Here is a 9094-nt window from a genome sequence, read left to right as displayed (position 1 = left end):
ATCACCTGTGGTTTTTATCCACCAGTCCACCCACCCATCTCTCCACCCATCCACGTGTCCAGCTGTGCACCCACCCATGAAAAGACTCCTGCATTCTGAGCCTCCTGTGGCCGGCTGTGCACAGAATGAACTGTGGACAGGCATGGGGAGCTGGAGCCCAGAGACCCAGGCCTGACCCTCCTGGGCTTGCCATGGACTAGGACCCCAACTCCCACTCAGCCCTGTTCCAGTGCAGCCCTGGGCCCCGAGAGCCCAGCTCACAGCTGGGTGCACTCCATGGGGTTGCAGGCCATACAGAGAGGGCCCCTAGGCCCCCTTGGGGCAGGGAGAGCTTCCTGCTGGTGGGGAGGGGCACCCCCATGCCCTTTCCCGGGGTGGGGGGCAGGTGTCTGGACCCTTCCTGGGCCTGGTTAGGGGGATGCTCGGGCCCTCTCTCTGGCCTGGGCAGAGCCAGAAATCACCAGGAGCCAGGGTGGCAGCTGCTGCCTGGAGCCCCTCCCGCCAGGCCAGCCCACAGCAGGTCCCAGGCCACCCGCCTGCCCTCTGGCCTCGGTGCCACCTCGGGCTCCTCGAGCCCGGCTGGGTGGGGGTGAGGCCACCCTGGCGCCCCCCCAGGACCCTTTGGGAGCCTGACGTCAGCGCGGGTGCCTCTTCCCACCCAGCACCTGTCAGGCAAGTCTGAAAATAGTCTTTTCAAGAAGCCAGGCTTGGTCGGATGATCTGGAGGGCCATGGGGAGGGGGGCCCCCTGCCGCCTGTCATGCTCCCACTGAGGCCCCTTGGGGCCGGGTGGCATGGGGGTGCAGGTGCCTGGGGCTGGCAGCCTGCCCTTGTGCCCCTCTTTCCCCCCCACCATCTGAGCTGGGCGAGCAGCCCCTCTACTGGAGCCCGTCCCCCTACTTCCCCACCTGGACCGCGAGGTGAGCCGGGCCCCACCCACAAGCAGAATGGCACTTCACAGGCCTGTGACCTGAGATTAAGATACCCCGTCCCACTGCCTCTGACCCTCCTGGGGTCCAGATCCCTCCCAGAGCCCCTCCTTGGAATCTCATCCCCACTGGGCCCCACTACTGGTTAGGGCAACTGCTTAGGAGCTCCCTAATGGGCGGGGGGCGGCTGGCCCTCCCTGCTCCCCTGGGGCAAACCTGCCCCAGGCACCCTGCAGGCACTCAGGAATCTCTGTGGGACACACGGTGAGCGTTGGGAGAGGCAGCCAGGAGGGTCCCTGGGAAGGGGGTGGCCTGCAGAGCCTGGGGGAGCCTCCACGCCATGAGGAGGCGCTGCACCCTGTGCTGGTGAGGGACGTGAGTCACCAGGGACCCCCCAGACAGCATCTCCCCCGCCCCTCTCAGAAACACCTCCTTCTTGGCCCCCACCCACCACTTTTCCAGCATTTTCCAGTGACTGACTTGTAGGTTTAGAAGTGTAGAGAAGACACATCTTCCCATTCTCTCGCAGCTGCTTGCCTTCTCCTGGCGTTCCCTCTCTGACTCCACCCAGGCCATGGGTGACTGCGACAGCGGCAGGGGCAGTGGCACAGTCCGGGGCTTCTCCACACCGCTCAGAACCCCAGCTGCCTTGGCAACAGAGCAAAGCCCACGGGCTCTGCTTGAGTCCAGGCCCCCACCTCCAGCTGCATGCCCTGTCCCTGCCTGGGCGCAGTCACGGTCATGGTCGCCTCGGAGGGAGCAGAGCCACCCTCACACCCACCGGCTGTGTCCCCTGCCCAGGGCACCAGCACCAAACACTTGAGCCTTGGAACCCCCAGGTCAGGGCGCAGCAGGGGTCAGCTGGGGTGGCCTAAGGGGACCCCGCTGCTGCCCCTAAGGTGACAAAATCACTGGGCCCTCACAACCAGTAAGGGGTGTGCCTTGCTACTCCCCCAGGCCCTGCTTCACCAGGATGGCACCACCGGGCACCCCATCTTTACCCCGGACAGTTGGGCAAGGGGAGAGCCAGGGCTGGAGGACTTGCATGCATCCATTTTCTGCAGCAGCCTGGCCTGGCCCCCTCTCTGTGCTTGCCCCCCACCCAGAAGACTGGGGAGGGGTTCCTAAATTCTGGCTCCACGCACAGCACATTTTCACTGCATTTCAACTTCTATGTCCGTCATCTTTGGGGTATGCCCTGGAGTGTTCGTGGGGACTTCAGCAGTCCTGGGGACCAGAATCCCACCCTCTCCAAGCCCAGGCCTGTAGCGGTGCGGGTTGGGGGGCTCCACGAGCTTGCCCAAGTGCAGAACTCACCTGCACCTCTCCCCAGCTGCAGCTGGCCCTGGAATTCCCACAGGACCATTGGAGGACGAGCGAGGCAAGGTACAGACACTCACTTTCAGAGCAAAAAGGTGTCACCCCATTTCCAGGCCCTGCTGCCGAGCAGGCAGCCAAGGGGTGAGGGGCCGCGGGGGGCAGTTTTGAACTGGAGTTCCCGCAGGGTGATTTCTGGAAACTTCCTGCCCTGAGAGGGCCCGGAGCCTTCCTCCAGCTCTCGCAGAGCAGGGAGGTCCCGCCGGCACCCAGCCCAGCACCACCGCTCTCGTGGGGGCCTCCAGCATCCCCGGGGTCACCTCCTTCACCTCCTTACAGACAGAGCCTCGGACACCACCAGCCCTCCACAAGGGCCTCATTGTCTCATGGCCCTCCGCTCCCGGGCGGCTTGGAGATAGGGCCCCAAGGTGGCAGCGCAGGGAGCAGCAGAGGGTGCTCCTAAAGACGCAGCCCCCACCCGCACACACACTGCCTCTGAGCAGGCTTCCCCCCTCCCCAAGGCCTGTTTGCACCCCCACCCTGGGCGGTGGTGGCCCCCAGACTCATTTCTGTGACGAATGTTAAGAAGTCCCTCTCTCACCCTGATGGGCCTGGGTACCCCCAGCCGTGCCCTCTAGAAAGAAGGGCTCCCTTGCTGCTGCCAACGGACGGACTGGGTGCTCATGTTCCACATGAGCCTCCTGGGCCCTGTTCCTTACAGGGTGCAGCCCTGAGAGGCCTGTCTGGGTTTCAGGGGCCCTCGCCATACTTGGCGGGAGGAGAGGAAGGGGTTTCCACACCCCACACCCCACACCCCTCCCACCCCCACCCCCCACCCCCCCAGCCTCTCCTCTATAGCTGCTGAAAAGCCAGGACTCATGACACCTGCAGCTCCCCTCCCCCAGCACCCCACATACAGGTCCCTCCCCCAGCAGCCCACCTGCAGCTCCCCTCCCCCAGACCCCTCTTGCAGGTCTCTCCCCCAGCACCCCACCTGCAGCTTCCCCTCCTGGTGGCCTGAGTGGGCAGCCCCTTCTCCCAGTCTCACACTACAGAGACCACCGCTGCGCTGAGACCCCAGGCCGGTGCTCAGGCCCCACTCCTCTCTCAGGGGGCTGGGCTGTGGGGCGAGCACGTGCTCCCAGGGAGGACGATCTCTGTGCTGGGAGCTGCAGGGGATGGGCTCAGCGTTGGGAGGGGCTCCCCACGAAGCGGGAGGAGGGGGCTCCTGGGAGGCCGGAGGGCCCTGGGGCGGAGCCGAGAGGACACATCACATCAGGCAGCGGGAAAGGCCCCAGCGTCCAGAGGGGACCCAGGCCCCGCAGCTAGGGGAGGCCGGGGTCCTGGGGAGCCTCCCTCAGCTGCAGGTGTGACCTACCCCTCCAAGAGGATTCTCTTGACCCCCATCCACACCCCTGACCAGCTCACCCCTCACCCTGGGAAAGATGGGGGCACCAGAGCCCACTCGGAGGTGCAAGCCCCCCAGGCATGGGTACCCCAGGTGGTCGCCCACCAGCCTCAGGAGCCCCGGCCAGAGGCAAACGCAGGGCTGAGGCCAGGAAGGCACTGGCAGCAACTGGCACTGGCGTGGCCAGCACTTATTGAGCACTTATTGAGCATTTATTGTTTGCTGCCATGGCGTGCAGGCCACTTCACAGCAAGCCCATTTCAGCAGGGGAGGAGAGGGCGACCCGGGGCCCCCTGACTCGGACAAGGACCCTCTTGGAGGTGCGCCAACCCCCAGGGGCCCTGTCAGCCTTCCCTGGCCCCACTTCCTTCGTTCTAGACAGGAAACCCTCGTGGACATTGATTGGCTGAAAGGTGAAGCTAGGAATGGCCCCTGTTGCAGGTAAACTGGGTTTTTCCTTGTTTGGGCGGCAGAAGCCCAGAGGCCACGGTGGGGGTGGGAGGGGGCAGCTTCAGGGAGGGGCGGGGGTGGAGGCCAGCAGAAGGGGGTCTCTCCTGCTGGAACCCAGACCCCTTGGCCCATGGGCCCTGCCTCAGTGCTCAGCCGTGGTGAGGGCCTGAGATGCTGCCCACAGCATTTGTTGGGGAGACACGGGGAGGGTTCCAAATCCCCACGGCCTGTGTTTGACCCCAGCTCTGCCATTTCTGGCTGTGAGCCTTGGTCAAGAGGCTTGGACCCTCCGTGTCTCCATGTCCTGGTTGTGAAGTGAAAATAATGGCTGTAGGCAGCTGTAAGGCCTGGCTGAGCTAGGGTGAGACAGCCAGTAGGGAGCTGGTTCAGCGAAGGGCGCCTCTGCCTTGGGAAGCTTCCAGCAGAGCTCCTCAAATGCTTGGGTCTCCATTCCTATTTCTCCAGGTGTGCTGAGCACTGGGATGCAGCCCTCCCTGGACCCAGGCTCGTGGCAGAGGGGGCCACGGGGGACATCCACCAAGTCCTGTAACTGGGCACAGCCCCGCACAGCTATCCCCAGCCGCAGCGGAACAAGTGTGAACCTGTGTGGCACCGCCCACCCGCGCAGTGCTTGCTCAGTGCCCCCAGGTGGAAGGCGGCCCAGCCCTGGGGCTCCGTCCCTCCCCACCACCCCCACCTGCAGTGTTGCAGGTCAAGATAAGATCCTTGATTTTATCCTAAGGAGAATGGGAATGCCCTGGAGGTTTTCAACAGGGAGAGAAATACCAACATGGGGAGCGGCCATCGGAGGCCCTGAGTGCCCAAGGCAGGGGCAGAGGGGTCTCACCGGGACGAGCTGCTGGCGCAGGGCCAGGAGACTGTAGTGCTGGGCCCATGACCCGGGGCTGGGCAACTGCGATGCTGGGCCTGTGACTCTCGGCACCCTCAGACCCCAGGGGTGGAACTGTCCTCCCCACCCCCGCCATTCCCCAGCCCCACTGAGGCCGGTACTGGGGAGTTGGAGCTCACCAGGTGACCCCCCCCCCAAGGGACGGGCTTGAGAAGTGAACAAGCCGCCCCCTGTGCCTGCGCAGGGAAGTCTCCAGATTCCCTAAGGGCGTGGAGAACACCCGTCTGGGACCCACAGCCCGCTGACACTTCTTGGATAAACAGTTTTCGGTCACAAAGGGCATTTCCCAGTGGCCAAGGTCACCCTGGGGCTGGCCGCAGCCCTTCTGTCCCCCACTGTGACCTTCTGTCCAGATGGGGGATGGGCGGATGGGGACTTGAGGCCGCGCTGCAAACCAACGCAGGAAGAGAGGCTGGAGCTGCTTCTCCTGCAGGAAGAGAGCCCTGGGCTGCATCAGCTGCTGACAGGCTGGGTGAGGTGGAGCCAGCCCGGAGTCCAGACCTGGGCAAGACCCCCGGCCGCTCGTGAGGGCACCAGGGGCGCCAGGTCAGGCCCGGGCCTTTGAGCACAGTGGCCCCCCCACCCCCAATGGCATGTCCGGTGAAGGAGGGGGTGTGGCCACGGAGAGGTGGAAGTAGCAGGGCCTGGTGGGGTGCAGTGAGATCGAGGTGCAGGCTCACAGCACATGAGGGGGGGCAGGTGTCAGACAGAGAGGGCGGCTGTGCTGGTTCTCCTGGCGCCCCCCAAATTCACATGTGTCCAGAACCCCAGGATGCAACCTCATCAGGAAACAGGGTTTTTGTAGCTGTAAAATTGATCAGATTAAGAGGAGGTCATTCTGGATTAAGGGAGCTCTAAGTCCAGGGATGTGTCTGGAGGAGAGAAGAGAAGGCAGAGGCTGAGGAAGTGGCCGAGCAAAAGTGGGACCGAGGCAGAGGGAGGCGGCTGCAGGAAGCGGGAGGGCCAGAAAGACCCCTCCCTGGAGCCTTGGGAGGGGGCGCGGCCCTGGCTGAGGATAGATTTCTGTGGCTTTAAGCCACTGTGTGGCCCTGCGTTTCGGCTGCCCAGGAAGTTCAAAAGGATGGTCTTGGCACGCCTGTAATTGCGCCCTCTCTCCTCTCTCCTGTAAGTGGGGTGACACCTGTGGGGGCAGCGCCTGCTCCAGCCGCCTGGGACCCCTGGGGCTGGCCTGAAGGGCCACATCCAGAGCCGCGCGGTGAGCATCGAACGGAGCCCAGCTCAGCCCCACGCAGGCGGCAAGATGCGGGCGCTGGGGGTGCTGCCTTGCTGCCTCAGGCCACAGGCGTGGGCATCGGCTTCCTTTGGTCCCTGCGGCCCAGTTCGTGGACACCATTTGCTCCTGCATCATTTTCTTAACCCTAGGACCTGCACCCTCTCTGGTCACCTGGCCGAGGGGGCCCCCGGCTGCGATGGACATGAAGGCAAGCGACCCTCTGGGTCTGACCTGCATCTGGCTGACCTCTGGCTGCTGGTGACCCTGCGGATTCAGGATCTGCTGCCACTGAGCACCACCAGGTGGCAGGTACTGGGCCGCGGGGGGCTGGCTAGGAACAGCAGGGGAGGCCCCCTCGTTGCAGCAGCTCTGCGCAGGCAGGAGCGGGGGTGGGGGTTGGGAGGTGGGCAAACGCCCTTGGCACCTGGAGCTGCAGCCTCCTGAGCTCCAGCTGGGAGGAAAAGATGGGCAGGATCTGCCCACCAGGACCCCAGGAGGGGCAGGGGCTGAGGGCGAGGGGCTGGGAGGGTTGTTCACAAGTAAAGGTCTGTGCCCCCTCCCCACCTTCCTGGGAGCCCAGTCCCAAGGAGCACCGCGGCGGGGATGGCCTCACGCACCCTGGCATGGCTCGGCCAGCCCTGGCCCCCCAGGCCTTGCCACAACCCTCCCCCCTCCCGCCATGTCCGCAAGCGGCCACACTTCCTGCTGGTTAATCTGGCAGAGTGACGACCTTTAGTCACCCTAGGGTGATGTGGTTAGAGGACTTCCAAGAGGGACACACCTGTCACATTTCAAATCTTCCTAGGAGGGCCCACAAAAAGACTTGCCACGGTTTGCTAAAAACCCAGTTGGGGCTCAAAACTTCATGAAATGGTGTGGTTTAGGCAGAGCTCCAAGGGCAAAACGTCGGTTCCCTGGCTCTTCCCCCCTCCCCATATCACCAACCATGGCAGTTCCCAATAAAGGATTTCCCAGCAGAATAATGACCCCCCAAGATGTCTATGTCCCCAGCCTGGGACCCGAGAAGATGTTCCCTTCCATGGAGGACTGAACGGGGGTGATTAAGTTAAGGATCTTGAGATGCGGGATGGACCGGGTCATCCAGGTGGGCCTGACATCTGCACAGGGGTCCATAGAGGAAGCAAGTGGGAGGGTCTGGGTCAGAGGAGGAGATGCGAGGACACAAAAGGAGAGATTTGCAGTTGCCATGCTGTTGGCTTGGAAGGTAGAGGAAGGGACCACAAGCCAAGGAATGCCATTGGCTTCCACAAGCCAGAAGAGGCCAGGAAACTGCCCTCAGAGCCTCCCAAGGGAGCACAGGCCTGCCAACCCTGGTCTAAAGGGACTCCAGAACAGTTTAGCCCAATTTAGATGCATTTCAGACTTCTGACACCAGAACTGTAAGGCGAATATGTCTGTGATGCAGTAAGGCTTTAAGTTTGTGGTAATTTGGCCCAGCAGCCAACGTCGCTCATGCGCCTCAGTCATCTTCCTCTCTTCCTGAACCAGGCCTGAGAAGGGTCCTGACTCCCTTGCACATCATCCCCTGGAGCTGAGTGGGATTGGCCCACTTGCCAGATGAGGAAATACAGTAAGAGACTCTCCGCTGAGCACATGGGGTCATACATCCATCACAGGCGGCCCCTGAGATTGCTCCAGCCCAGGCTTTGGAGGACGGGCTGGCCAGTCACCACTGGATTCTCACTCTGGCGAAGAGAACACCTGCCGTGGCCATTTCCTAAATTGCCTGATGCGTGGCTTCTCAGTCATCATAGACTGGGCTTCACTAGACTCTCAGTTTCTGAGGGCCCCTCTCGGTAGAAGTGTCCTGCCAGAGGGTAAGGGAGCCCATCGCAGCCCTGCATGTCAGCGGAAGCAGTAACCCACTCGCCGCTGTCTCCTGTTTCTGCGGGTATAACGAGTGGGGGTGAGAAATTGCCACAAAGACATTAGCAAAGAGCATCTTATTGCTCCAGATTTCCTTCTCCCTCTTGTGTCCCAGCTCAATTTTGGTTGGAAATTGTCAAGTAGAAACTTCATGTTTGCTCCACATTTCCTGCCCAGTTCAGTGTGTAATTGGCTCAGGCTTCCCCGCGGCAATTTAACAGGGAACACTGCAGCTTCTAGAAAAAAATAAATCTAAATAAAACCCAAGGAGCTAAAGGGACTCCAGACCACTCAGACCTTCTTCTTTCTGAAGAGAAACCGGCTTCTCCTTTGCTGAGAAGCCATGTGAAGCCCTGGCACGCCGACTCCTGCCCCGGCTGCGGAGAGAAGCCACTGACCACTCCCGACAGGGCCAGTTCTGACGCCCAGGCCGCCTCTGGACAGCTCCCCCAGTGGACAAGGAGGGGAATGTTTTCTTCAAACCCATCTACATGTGGATGCAGAACAAGTGAGAAGAGCAAGATTCTGAGTGGTGTGTGCAGCCCGTTCTGCTGCTGTCAGATTCTGCTGTGTGGGCAGACGTTCCTGGAGCCTCACACCAGGCACAGAGAGCGGAGTCGGGCTGCAGTGGGACAGGCGGGTGGCCGCAGGGACACACATTCAGTGGGCAGGTTCGAATTCTTAAACCACCTTTTTAAAAATCATCAAAATATTGTTTAATAATACACTCCATCTAAATGATAAAATAATACATTGAAAAATGAGAAGACTCCTTTGGTTTATTTTTTATTGAGATTCTTGGCCACATAGGAGTAAAATCCAACTTTTATCACTTAGTTTCTTAAAAGGATACAAATACTTTCTTCCTATATTATTTAAGAGAGACTATGAAACCCTGTTCAATAAATTCAACACTCAATTTTTATCCATCAGCCAGGCACTGTGGCCAGGTGGGGGAAG

General features: G+C 61.3%; 1 long non-coding RNA gene across 2 annotated transcripts; it reads left to right on the top strand.

Annotated features, from left to right (window-relative positions):
- The first annotated feature begins 589 nt into the window (after nucleotides 1–589).
- LOC143684534 (uncharacterized) lies at nucleotides 590–8867 on the top strand. Of its 2 annotated transcripts, XR_013176067.1 has the most exons (4): nucleotides 590–919; nucleotides 2262–2314; nucleotides 6397–6556; nucleotides 7757–8867. It is a non-coding gene; the product is annotated as an uncharacterized LOC143684534 (long non-coding RNA). The 2 variants fall into 2 exon arrangements; XR_013176066.1 differs by lacking the exons at nucleotides 590–919; nucleotides 2262–2314 and adding an exon at nucleotides 3820–4094.
- Nucleotides 8868–9094: the final 227 nt, after the last annotated feature.

This window comes from Tamandua tetradactyla, chromosome 1, assembly GCF_023851605.1.
Source record: "Tamandua tetradactyla isolate mTamTet1 chromosome 1, mTamTet1.pri, whole genome shotgun sequence".
Lineage (NCBI taxonomy): Eukaryota > Metazoa > Chordata > Mammalia > Pilosa > Myrmecophagidae > Tamandua > Tamandua tetradactyla.
Note: the sequence above shows the minus strand (reverse complement) of the source record. Positions and strands in the feature narration are given on the sequence as shown.